General features: G+C 43.0%; 1 pseudogene; it reads left to right on the top strand.

Annotated features, from left to right (window-relative positions):
- The first annotated feature begins 848 nt into the window (after positions 1 to 848).
- Positions 849 to 6,416, top strand: LOC112208358 (large ribosomal subunit protein uL14-like; annotated as a pseudogene).
- Positions 6,417 to 14,110: the final 7,694 nt, after the last annotated feature.

The following is a 14,110-nucleotide window of genomic DNA, read 5'->3' on the forward strand; positions in this document are numbered from 1 at the left end:
GGTGTTTGCTCCTTAATACAGACTAATAGCTCATTCTCCTTCATGACCTCCAGTGAGCACTGTGCAGCCATATTCAGCGCTGGCTTTGTGATAATTTCAAGATTTTTTTCTTTAGGAAGTTATAACTAATTCAGGGCCCATCAACGATCATAAATAGTTTAAATTGCTCTTTCGAGTGTGAACTGCCTCCCATGGGCCATTTAATTTACTGAATGTCCCCTGGCTGTGCTTGTTCTGTGACCAGCCCCTGTCCCTGCCCTTATTAACTCTGTTTCTGTATCTCACTTTGGTCCAGTTGGGAGAGGTGGCACTTATATTTGGGAATGAGCTTGTGCTTGCTATTGACCTGCCTAGCAATGCATTAAAGATGGATTTGATCTGATTTAAAGTTTTATAAGCCCAAGGGGGTTGCCTCTGGAGGATTTTTAGAGGCCAAACTGATCCTGGAATTGTGCTTATAGGTGGTTTGCATTTGCTCAGAGAAAATCTGGGAATTTTACTTTACCTGAAACTTTTCTGGTTTTGCGGTTTTACTGGGTTTTAATAATTTGCCACCTCTGGAAAACTTCAGAGACAAGGTGTTGCCTAGTTGGCTAGGCTAAGTATTTTAGCTGTCTCCAATTGGTAACTGTTTAAGAGGTTTAAAGACACAAATTAAGTTGGTAAAATTTGAATATGTGAATCTGGGTGAAGGATATATGGTGGTTTGGTTACACTATTTTTGCAGCTTTTCTGTTGGTTTGAAGTTCGTTGAAAATGAAAAGGTCCATTAATTAAGAAGGTGGGTCAACGTTCTGTCACAGCAGCACCTGCCATTTGCACACTGCTGGCCTGGCCCGCCTTCCCCCATGGGACCTTTGGTGTGTACTTGGATTTACGTCAGCCCTGTCCCAGTGAATGCTCCTGCTCTTTTGGTCCCTGTCCCCACTTGCCTGCCCTATCTCAGTCAAGAAGTAATCAAACATGAGCTGAGCACCAGTATGACAGGGGAGTGGGGAGTAAGCAGACATTGTCCCTATCCTCAGTACGCTACCATCTAACAGAGAAGACAGAAACTAAGCAGAGAAGCACAAAAGGCTGTAAAGGAGAAGTGCAGGTTGTGGAAGGGTCTAACCCACTGGGGGAGCACAGAACCCTTCTTGGGAGAAGTGGTGTATTAGTCTGTTCTCACACTGCTAATAAAGATAAACCCGAGACTGGCTAATTTTTTTTTTTTTGAGATGGAATTTTGCTCTTGTTGCCCGGGCTGGAGTACAATGGCGTGATCTCAGCTCACGGCAACCTCTGCCTCCTGGGTTCAAGCGATTCTCCTGTCTCAGCCTCCCGAGTAGCTGGGATTACAGGCATATGCCACCACGCCTGGCTAATTTTGTATTTTTAGTAGAGACAGGGTTTTTCCAGGTTGGTCAGGCTGGTCTTGAACTCCCGACCTCAGGTGATCTGCCCTCCTTGGCCTCCCAAAGTGCTGGGATTACAGGAGTGAGCCTGTGAGACTCACGCCTGGTGAGACTGGCTAATTTATAAAGAAAAATAGGTTTAATGAACTCACAGTTCCATGTGACTGTGGGGGGAGACCTCACAATCGTGGTGGAAGGCAAACCAGGAGCAAAGTCACATCTTACATGGTGGCAGGCAAGAGAGAGAGTCTGTGCAGGGGAACTCCCCTTTATAAAACCATCAGATCTCATGAGACTTATTCACTATATGAGAACAACATGAGAAAGACCCGCCCCCATGATTCAGTTACCTCCAGCTGGGTCCCTTTCATGACATGTGGGAATTATGGGAGCTACAATTTGAGATTTGAGTGAGGACACAGCCAAATCATATCAAGTGGTGTTTGAGCCCAGAACTGTAGGATGGTGGGGATTAGCTTGGCAAAGAGAGGGTGCAGGTGTGCTGTAGGTCAAGAGACTAGCATGTGTGTGGGACTGCGGGGCATGTCAGAGGTGTTGACAGAAGCCCAGCCTGGCTGGAGCAGAGAGTGCAGGGGCCTGGACAGATGAGTTAGAAGAGGCAGGCAGGGTCTTGCAGACTGCTTTGATAGCTTATTTTTCTTTATTCTGAGAGCCAGGGGAAGGAGTAGGCAGTGATGTTATAATGAGATTTGCATTTTTGAAAATAAGCCCTCTTGCTGCAATGTAGAAAATGAATTGGAAAAAGCGGCAGTGGTGACAGGAAGAGAAGCAAGGAGTCTATTGCAGCATCTGGCAAGCAGTGATGCTCTCCTGGTCCTGATGGTGGCTGGGCCAATAGAGAAAATTGGGTAGATTTCAGAGTTGTGTAGGAGGTGGACTCACAGACTTGGTGATTAATTGGACTATCTCATTATGGTATTTTTTTATTGAAAAATTTCTCTGTTTTTCCTTTTGCTTTGTAGATCTGGTTGAAAAATAGTTTTCCCAAAAAGCATTTGCAAATATACCCATTTACATGGCACTGACTAATTGTCTTGCTTGTGTATGCCCAAGATGAATATTCCTCATGCAAAGATGATGGTTTATCTCATTCAATAAGATTGTGCTAATTAGAAATTAGGACCTATCCATCTCACATGTTCTGGAAATTTAAGCTGTAGGAGATGAAAATTAATGTAGTTTCTAAGCAATCTATTGAATTTATTAAATTGCAATTAGATTATAGAGTTTGTATTGGAAGATATGAGTTTTGACAGGAAAGAGGCCCTGCATGATACAATCACAATACTGACAAATAAATGCCATTGTACTTTTCCATGACAAGGATGATTTACAATTATAGTAGTACATGGTTCTCTTTGATTTATGACATCCTGTTAGCCATGGAATTACTTAGCAAAATCAGTTTGACTTGATAGAAGATTTTTTCCTTGCCTAGAAAAAAGTTTAGCCTGAGGAAAAGTTGACATTAATTTAGGAATAGTGGAGTTATCATTGAGTTATCAAAATAAATCTGAGGACATAAATCAATTCTACTGCATGGAGAATGCTAAATCGATAAGTCCAGAAAGACTTTATTGATTCTACGGCCATCACTCAAGCCTTCTTCATTAGATTCCTCAGCCATATGTTTAATTGAAATGATAAGGTAGATAACTTCGGGTAAATCTACACATCCTGACTTTGATATGGGGTTGTTCAAGGTAATGAAAATGATTTGGCCAGGCTGGCTCTCTCCTTTAGAGTCAGGAGGGTACACATGGGAAGACTTCACATCTTCTTTCTGTCTCCTATAACTTCCACTCCAGGCAGATGCTAGCTTAACAGTCTTAAGTCACTCCTTCTAAATTCAATTTAAAAACTGTATGAAAAAACTGATCATAATATTAAGAGAACATTTAAAAAATTACTCATAGTTAATACCACCCTGAACCTATTGGCAACTTCTGTGCTGAACTGTATTATCTATTTCTATGTCTTGTCTCTCTCACTTAAATGATTGTGAGCAGTTGAGGGCAAGAGGCATTTAGCTCAGTATCCCTTAAATCTTGTTTCATTGCATAAGTATCTTTATATAGCTGCAGTCAGAACTGTATCAGTTAGCTGTTGCTGCCCAAAAAAAAACAACCCTCAAATTTAGTGGCTTATAACAAGAAGCATTTTATTTGTTCATGATTCTTGGAGTCTGGTAGGTGGTTCTTCTGTTCTGGTCAGCTAAGCTGGTACTGGATAGTCTAGGATGGCCTCACTCACATGTGTGGCAGCTGATGTGATGACAACTGGGATGATGACCACCTGCCTCCCATTATCCAACGGGCCAGTCACATGACAGCAGAAGTGTTCCCATCAGCAAGAAGGGAAGTAATTCTCAAGAACTTGTGCAAGTACTTATCAAGTCTTTGCTTGTGTCACATTTGCTAATATTCCACTGGCCAAAGCTAGTTACATGCCAAGCCCATATTTGAGGATTGGATAAATGGATTTTGCCACTTGATGAGAGAAGTTGCAAAATATTGTGGCCATTTTTCCCGATATACTACAGAAATGTAAATAAATTTGTATTCTTCTGCTTTTAAAAAAACAACTATAGGTGCTTCCTCTTTTTGCATTTTTTAAAGCGAATATATTATATATTTACAACTTACTAGAGGCTTTAAATATAATCTGCAGATGACTCTAAAATGTAAGTAAAATGATTATTCCCATGTTACCATTAAGGAAGCTCACTGAAGGTCACGCAGCTAGTAAGTGGGGAAGCAGAGATTTTAACCCTGATCTCTCTGGCTCTACTTACTCTTAGCAGACTTTTCATCATGATTCTTCTTTCCCTCTTGTTGGGTGTTCAGATGTTCATATTCTTTGAAATTGTAGGAAATATCAGGAGAATTTCCCCAAGTTGTGTGCAACTAGCTCTCTACTTCAACGCTTTTCTGACCCAAGGGTGATTGGACCTTACAGGAGAACCATGTCAACTTTCAAGTGCACCAAATAAGATACCTCTGACTTTAGGTAATTTTGATGTTTGCATTTCCCCTAAGCCATGGGGGCAAAGGAGTGGTAGCAAGATTTCACCAAACACTAAATTAAGGATCTGGGTACCAACCCATGTGACTGCTCACCGTCTCCTCCCTCTTCTCGCCAGGCATATTATTGCATTCAAACCTGGTCCAGCAATCTTTCTTTTCCTGCCTCCTCTTCCTAGATCAAGTATCTTCCAGATGATTATCGTGAAATTATTCAGGTATCCTTCAGCCTTCCCCTGGCCGGTCATCTTCCTGTGATTTATCAGCTGACGGTTGGTTCCTTGTGGAACCAAGCTGATCAGACTTCAGGCTCAGGATGTGCTTTGGAGAAGGCTGTGCTAGGTTTGGTAACCTTACTTGTCAAATGGGTGATATTCAGAACAAAACAAAATAGGTATAATTAGTTGGACTGGAAAGATCATGCATGAAGATTAACAGTGACATCTAGGAGGAGCCGTCAAAACTTGGCCAGGAGCTCAGATGGGCTTCTCCACATCTTAACCACCACTTCAAGAACTTAGGCTCAAAATTAGGCAACTTGCCTAAAATCTAAAACCCAGGTATGTGAATGCCTCAAATGCTCAGCCTCTCAAAAATTCCCAGCCCACACAGGTGTGTTTTGGGCATTTTCCTGTGGTGTCCTGGAGTGGCTCATACCAGCTCATGAGAGCTGATTGTCAAATTTTCAGGAAATTTTCAAGCCAATTGTTAAACACAGCCATTCTTAAAAATTAAATTGTGTAAATTTACAATTAAGTGAATTACATGAAAAAGGCAATAAATTCTCGAAACTCATTACTTCCTATTTATTCTACTACCTTTTTACTGTTCTCTATGATCGTGAGGTTATTTCTACCCATTTTTTCAGTATGGTGGAAACAGTATATCACGGTGTGCTATTGCACATTTCTTCCCAATTCTGTAGTCCATGACATCAAAATGGTAGCTTGGAATCAACCCCTGTGGGAATATTTACACCTTGGAAATCTGCAAATGGTACAAATCAGGGCTTGATTTATTGTCTCGTTGATTGCCTAGACTTAAGAAAGTGATGGAGAAGATGTGAATAATGCATATTAAACTTAAACGTGTGTCATGTCCGTAACTGTTACATTGTGAATAGTTAAAAAAAAAAGCTTAGGAAATTCTCCCGGTATTTGAAACTATCATCTGATACAGCAAGCAATCACTCATGTCATTGAAGAGCAAGTGAAAATACTGACATACATCTTTATTAACTCACTTTCTTTTTTCTTGTTAATGTAAAGGAAAATATCAACCAACATTCATGTTGTAACCACACTCATTTATCTATTCCAACCCTAGATTGAGTACAGTAGAAGAATTTTGCAAAAATCAACAAAGCCTTGTGTGAGGATCTATTGGCTATATGGAGTTTATCATAAAGAGTATAATTTGTTATTATCTGTAAATTGGGTACTATAGATCCTTTATATTGGTAAGATTTGTATCAAACATCTACATGCAGTATATCTATATATGCATTCATTTTTCCCCAGAGAGCAATTGTTAAATATTTACCAACGCTCTTTCTGAAGATGTTGAAGTGTGAGGATGTGGTGGGTCCTTCTATGTGAAATTCAGGGTTTCCCTGGGTCTTCTGGTAGGAAATGTGATCAAGTGTGTTGACCACACAGGAGTGAAAAATCTGTAGTCATCTCTGTGAATGAGATCAAGCGACAGCGAAACTTTCTGCTGGTGTGGGTAACGTGGTGATGGCCATGGTCAGTAAGGCGAGCCAGAGCTCAGAAGGAAGGTGCATCCAGCAGTGGTCATGTGACAACAGAAGTCATGCCAGAGAAAAGATGGCTTGTTTCTTTATTTTGAAGATAATGCCAGGGTTGTAGTAAGCAATAAAGGTGTGATGAAAAGTTCTGCCATCACAGGGCCAGTTGCAAAGGAGTATGCAGCCATGTGGCCCAGGCTGACGTCCAATGCTGGCAGCACTGCATGAATCTTTAGCGTATTTGTAAAAAATTAAAAAAAAAAAAAACATTAAACTCTGCCCCCGCCTCCCAAAACACCCACCAAAAACCGTTTACCACCACACTGTTGGCATATTCCCACTACTCTCTTACTGGCCCCATAGAAGTTGGTGGATTTTCCTCCTCGATCTGCGTACTTGAGAATACCATTTTTCCTTTTATCCTTGGCTCCCCTCAGTCACAGAGGGCCCTATAAATGAGCACATTCCACCAGCTGGGGATGTCCAAAGTAGAAAAAAAAAGACTTCCCTGCAATCTGAGGCTTTCATAGGAAGAACTGAAACCTGAGCAGGTAGAGGACAGCATTAGCAGTTCCTGGGTCTCATTTTAGGTCTCCTGTAAGTGAATGTCTTGTTCATCACTAAGGGCATTTGAGAATGTTTGCATTCACATTTACCAAAGTAACAGGGACAACAAACATTTATCTGCTTTATCATTTACAAAGCACATCTACATTTCTTAGCTTATTTTGTTTACTTCTAAAGATTTCTGTTTCTAGCAATTCACACGCAGCTGGAGAGGGGGCTAGTTACCATAGACACTGGCTCACTCTCCAGGGTGTAGCGGCCTTTCGGACATGGTATTAAAGGAGTTTACTTGCCCTTTTCTACTCTCTTTATTATACTCAATCTGCAGTGAATTCAGGGCAGGAAACAAAACCCCGGAAAGGGGTTATTAACGGTTCCAATAGAGAGTAATCCCACTTGCCAAAAGTAAGTAGGATGTGGTTACCTTTGATTTTGTTTCTCTCCCCAGGGGTCATGGGTGTGGAAGGAGAGCTGTAGTACATCAAGGGCAGAAACCGGTTGCTTCAAGTGTTATGGAGCGAGTTTCTTAGCATTTCCTAAATACTGTACCTGCCGTAGCTTTCTTCATGTGGTAAATTAAAAAACACATTGATATTACAACAAAGGAAAATACCACCCGACCCGGTTATTTTGTTTTGTTGTTGTGATCCACATCATAGCATGTAAGGTTTGCCTTGGAAAAGTCTTCATAGAGTAAGGAATGAATTAAGACAAAAGTCCGTGGTGACTCATTGGTAATAGTTCAAGCCTGTTAAAAACAACTGGGAGAGGTCTTTACCGTACACAGGGCTTTGGGAGTTTGCCTATTTTCCAGTTAACGTGATTGATTTTTCAGAGCTATGTGGGATCCCCTCAGACCCACAAATGGTCATTTGCGACTAAAAGAACTGATTTGATGGCCTCCAATGGTCAAACTAAACCAGATTGTTATCAAATCTTAACTCTATGCTGCATGAGCTTGGATTGTCTACAGTGGCATCCTTGGTGCACTTTAGAATGAAAAAAATTCAATTTCAAAAGTAAACACAGAGAACAAAAATAGTTCAGAGGACAGCTTACACAGATAACAAAGCCAGCAAATACAACCGAAGGATGCCGCACTGAAGCAGTATTTTATATAGCCAAGGATTGCCAAATATGTTTTTTCACTGAGATCTGCTTTTTTTTCTCTTTAGTTATTGATTAGCTTTGCGAACGAGAGAATATTGACATGTGCAGAAAAGCGTAACACGTTGAAATAGTTTTAGATAGAGTATCTGTGGCAGGTCTTCGTGTTTAGATTTTAAGTGGGAACCACTGTGGGTTCTGAAATAGCTTCTATAACCAGTTTCATCACAGACCTAATCATCCAAGACATCATTCCCTGTAATTTGACTGAAAAGCAGTGAGACAGCAAAAGCTTCAATTCTTGAAAAGGATTTAGCGGCCAGCCATCTTATGGTTATTAAAGACGTTCTTGTGCCGTCTCCTCCCCTCTCTCTTTACTCCAGCCATGACTAAATAAATCCAGAGGCTTGAATCAAACATGGAAAAGGGGAGCGACAAGCAAAGGACCAGAACAGATTCCTGGGGAAACAATTTGGTTAAAAAAATATTAAATAAGGCTTTACTGTCCTACAGAAGTTCTAGTCTCAAATGATTGAGAACCTCAAAAGTGAAATATTAAAAAAATTTTTTTTTCAGAGGACAAGTAAGGACACTCTTAGGCCAGACTATAGTGGAAAGAACCCAGCATTAGTTAAATGAAGACCTGGCTCTTGGAGCTTCATCTCCACTGCGTGACCTTGAATGAGACTCTTAACCTCTCTTAGCCTTGATCCCTGGTTTGAGGCTATGTTTGCCTTCAGCTCCTTTCACTCCCTGGATTCTAAAGCTTTCCCTTTTTAAGATTAAGATCCTTTGAGTACTTTGCTCTCACATCAGGTTGTCTTAATTCTTATGCTATGGATTTTTAGCAAACTTTATGGTATTTAGAAACTATATAGGCGATATTTGGGAAGGTCAGACATTTTTGGAATGTATAAACCAAAATGTAAGGACAGTACCACCCTTCAGGTAAGCCTATGTCATCAAAAACTAGCCTTCATTTCAATTATGTACATTATAGCATTAATTTTTTTTGTACTTAAATCTGACTTCTTTTTAAAAATTATTGGGGCTGGGCGCGGTGGCTCACGCCTGTAATTCCAGCACTTCGGGAGGCCGAGGTGGGAGATCGAGACCATCCTGGCTAACACGGTGAAACCCCGTCTGTACTAAAAATACAAAAAATTAGCCGGGCATGGTGGCAGGCACCTGTAGTCCCAGCTACTTGGGAGGCTGAGGCCGGAGAATGGCATGAACCCAGGAGGCAGAGCTTGCAGTGAGCTGAGATCGTGCCACTGCACTCTAGCCTGGGTGACAGAGTGGGACTCCGTCTCAAAAAAAAAAAAATTTTTTTTTATATTCAAGAGGTAGATGTGCAGGTTTCCTACATGGGTATATTGAGTGATGATGCTGAGGTTTGAGCTTCTGTTGATTCTGTCACCCAAATAGTGAACATGGTATCCAATAGTTTTTCAACCCTTGTCTCCCTCCCTCCGTCCCTCCCTACCCCTTTTTGGAGTCCCCAGTGTCTATTGTTCCCATCTTTATATCCATGTGTACCCAATGTTTAGCTCCCACTTACAAGTAAGAACATGTGGTATTTGGTTTTTTGTTCCTGCATTCATTCACTTGGGATAATGGCCTCAAGCTGCAGCCATGTTGCTGCAAAGGACACGATTTTGTGTTTTTTTTATGGCTGGGTAGTATTCCGTGGTGTCTGTGTACAACATTTTCTTTATTCAGTCCACATTGATGGGCACCTAGGTTGATTCCATGTCTTTTATGGCAATAAATTTTTTAAAAAGCAGAAAGAAAGCTAGATGTATACATGTTACCCAAGTGTCTGCCTTCTCCCTTTGAGGGTCACCTTCCTCTAGGATATAGTTCTTCTGCTGTGCCTATGTTGACCTGTGTCCCTGCCTTTGTCTCCATTGTCATTCTCTCCTCACCTTCATGCCGTCTCCTGGGACTGCCTTCACTTCTTACTTACCTGCTTTACCCTCTGTTAGAAACCACCAGTCCTCATTCTTCCAATACAGTAATGATAAGGCCCAGGCAGAGCAGGTCTCACTAAAAGCCTGGAGATATTAGAGGGTGGTTATGGAGCAGGACAGGGGAAAAATTCAATTCAAACATTACTGTTAGAAATTTATCAGCCAACCCCACTGTAATGGGCTTGTGGTAATGCGGGAAATAGAATAACTAAATGGAACACTTAATAGTTTCCCTTTCTTTTCCTCTCTCTTCTTAGGTCTGGAATAGGATCTTTAGGACAGAGAGGGAGAGAGCATTTCAGGACAAGCAAAGGGAAGGGTGGGAGCTGCAGAGAGCAAGTTGCCACTTCACAGTTTGCCTGCAGCTGGCTCTACTAGCAACCATCCCCTACCTAGATGAATGTCTTTAAACAGTCCTTTGGCTCGCGGCCTCTGGGCAAGCTGACTACACTGCAACGCAAAGTCTGCTTGCCGAGGCTGGCCAAGTTCCGCATTATTCTCTGTTAGCTCTCTTACAGGTCTGTCTTTGTGAACGCTCTTTGGGGTGTTCAACCTCCTAGTGACAGATACGGAGTCTTAACACTTTTTAGGCCCCTTGATTTTCTTGGGGGATAAAAAGACTCTTCTGTCAACTCCTCTGATCCAACTTGTCTGCAGATCATGTTGAAACTCCTTTTTGTCACATCCTCCAGATCACAATGAAAAGGCAGATTAATGTGATTACTGAGGTCCATCAACTCATGGCTCTTGGTTAAATGATACCTACCATGAACCACAGGACAGAGCTCTGCAGACTTAGCTGGCTGCCTCATTACAATGACTTCATTTAATAAACTTGCTGTCAGCAGCTTAATCCTCAGTCAAGAAGAAGTATGAGAATCCTTGTTAGCCATGATTAGGCAACATTGAGGGTTAACAAAATTTTCTCATGCCCCAGCATTCATTTTCATTAAAAGTATAAATGAATTAAAAAAAATTGCAAAAAGAGCACCTGATTGGCAGCGACTTTTTGGGTTTTCACCATGAAGTCCTGTTGCGAGTAAGCCATTTTAATCGTTCAGCTTGATTTCACATTTGGGTTTTTGCTGGGAAGTGTTTCCTATATGGTTTTTAATCCTTCAGGCTCCTCTTCTGCCTTACCTGTCCTTGGGTCCTGTCAATCAAGCTGGCTAGGTGTTCTTCACAACTGTCATTCTGTTAGGGGTGTGAAATATTTCCCAGAGGGGGCAGTGTAAGGAAGGGTTTTCTATCTTTCCTCCTGTTAGAGTCTGAGATGGAGCCATGCTGAGTTCTTGGCAGTGCCCAGGGCGCTGTTCAGACTGGTAGATTCTGACCTGACTTTGAGCTCCTATCCCCAACCTGCCTCTTCTGGAAGCATCACCTTAGTACTCTCCCATCCCCCACCCCAGTGCTGGGAGTTCCTGAAGCTCTCCACAGACGTTTCAGAAATGAAAGAATAAGGGGCTAGAGGGTCCCAGGTTCCAAATGCACAACTGTTGTCTCTCTTTTCTGGACAGCTGCGTTTATCTGGGTCCTTGGAGAAGCAGAGGTCAAGACAGGATTAGACATGCAAAGATTTTATTAGAGGAAATTCCTATGTGAGGGAAAATGGGGAGAGAGCTGGGAAAAGGTCTGGGAGCTTTCAGGGTGTGATGCAAGAGTGACTCCGCACCCCAGTGCAGGAGGGAGCGGGGAGGGAAGGCTGGGTGGCAGCATCATAGACTGCTTTGCAAATAAAGCAAGGTTAAGCAAGGCTGCTGCGGAGTCTCAGAACCGAAGTTGTCCACCAGCCTCAGACTGACCTGCCTTGGCATCTGGGCTTCGTGCAGTCATTGGCCTCAGTGCAAAGGTGACATAGCTCTCAGAATGCAGCTCTGGGGCCCTTGGGGAATGATCCAAGTAGAGTTGGAGGCATGTGAGGTGAGGTGACTTCCCATGGCTGTCGCACAGCCAGTGGTGAGAGCTGAGCCAGATCCACTGCAAAAAGCAGCACAGCAAAAGGGATATGATTATAGTTAAAATGAAGAACAAAACAATGCAAGGAGCACCCTGACCCTGAGCCCTCACCCTAACCCTAACCCTACCAGTGAGGAAGCACGAAGGAGTATTTGTATTGCCTGGGCCTGTGAGCTTCACTCCTGCAAGGAACTCCCAGCAAGGGACATTCCAGCAGTTGGAACTCCCAGTTCCAACTCTTGTCTCTGGTGGTTTGCCGTCCTTTTGGGGGACTGTTTCTTGCTGTCCTTACACACTAGCTCTGAGCTCAGTTCTCTGATTATTGCTCTGACCAAGGGAAGACATAGATCTTTCCTTAGAGCACAGCTGAGACCAGGCTGCTGTGTGGTTCTGATGTTTCCACAGGCTTGTTGGGGGAACAGCAAAGGGGTCTTCGATAGCATTAGCTGGAGGGGTTTCTTCCAAAAGGCCCTTGCCTTCCCAGGGACCAAAGAAAGGTATAAATAACCACAGCTGAACAGAGTTGGTTTTAAACAAAATAATCATTCTAAGTAGTTTAGCTGGTGCCGGCGGAGGAGAGGGAGACAGGAGTTACCAGGGTTCTGGCCAGTCCTAGGCGGGACTGTCCAGACAGTATCTCCTAGGAGGGGTGTCCTGGGCAGAAGGGACAAGGATGAGGGCCTGATGGCATGTCTGGAAGTGACAGATGGGGAAAGTGATACAGGTGCTCCCTTTCACTCCTCATCTGAACCCAATGACTGCAGTGTCTTCCTAACCCATCCCTCTGTTTCCTTCTCCCCTCCACACTGCCCTCCCCCAGGCAATCCATCCTGCCTGCTACAGTTATTTTTCTTGCACACAAATCTGATCATAATGCTCTTTCTGCTAAAAACTCTTCAATGGCCTCCCAGGCCTTCTGGACTCCTAGCATAGCATTCAAACGCAGCCCTCTCCCCACTCCTTGACTCTCACCAGCAGAACTCCTGGTTCCAACTCTTCTCTGGAGGTTTGTCATCCTCTTGGGGGACTGTTTACTGCTGTCCTCACTCACTAGCTCTGAACTCGGTTCTCTGATTACTGCTCTGGCCAAGGGAAGACATAGATCTTTCCCTAGAGCACAGCTGAGACCAGGCTGGTGTGTGCTTCTGACATTTCTGCAGGCTTGCTGGGGGAACTGCAAAGGGGGCTCCCCACAGACAAGCTAGTGAGTATGGGCAGCCAGCTGTGGCAGCAATGGGAACAGCTCTGTCCCTGGGGCCTCTCTTGGCAGCCCCCGGCTTGTGGCCCTCATCAAAGACAATTTTTCCATCTCATTGCCCAGGGGTATCTTGAGAATCTCTATATACTTAGAGTCCAGTTTAGGAGAGCTATGTCCAGGAAGAGGAAGTCCCCACCTCTTATCTCAAGCCTGTCCACCATGTTTTAATGTCCTGATCTAGGACAACTGGCTTTGGGAAGAACCTGCCCTTTAGGTAGGCCACCCACTGTCACTCACAGTATTGTGGCCTCCCACTGTGGCCAATGATCCAATAACCTCCGGCATGGACATCTGCAGGAGACCTTTTGTCTACAGCATCATCATCTCCTTTTGTGTCCCTCGTGTGCTTACGCTTCAGCCTGAGCCTGTTTAAATGCTCATTGCTGGGTTTTGCTCCTAGCAATCCTGATTCGGTGGGTCTGAGGGGCGCTATGGCTGATTCTAATGCAGCTTCCACCTCCAATGCAGCTTCTCTAAGCTTGTGTGTCCAACTCTGTGCTTGTATTAATATTTAGAAGAATGGAATGGGCTCAACGGTGCACAGAGCTCAGCTTCCAAAGAGAAATGTAGATGCCAAGGTCAGGTGCAAAGGACAATTGCAGATAGGAAAGTGAGACTGCGGAGTGACATCCAAGTTCAGGGAACTTGGGCAGATCTTGTTACCCACTTATAGCTACCACTTGGGTATCATTTTTCCCATTTGAAATCTAAGTCTGTCAAATACATTTTTAGTGGAGAGAAAAAGGAGATGGAGTGATTTGGGGAATCAAAAGTCAAATCTAGGTTTTTGCGTTTTGCACCAAATTTGATATTGCCTGCACTGAAAAGAACCCCTCTTCTTGGATTAGATTGAATTTATTTGGTGCAAACCCACGCTCTATAAATACTAGTATATTTTTACTTTTTAATACCCTGCATGAAAGTCCAACGATGATCAGAAACGGCAGCTATTAACCTTGTAATCTCCTTAATGCAATTAATTAATTAGTAAATTGCTGCCAATTTGAACTGAGACATGCATCCATAGTGTAAATATAAAGCTGATGAAATAAAAAATTTAC

This window comes from Pan troglodytes, chromosome 13 (assembly GCF_028858775.2).
Source record: "Pan troglodytes isolate AG18354 chromosome 13, NHGRI_mPanTro3-v2.0_pri, whole genome shotgun sequence".
Classification (NCBI taxonomy): domain Eukaryota; kingdom Metazoa; phylum Chordata; class Mammalia; order Primates; family Hominidae; genus Pan; species Pan troglodytes.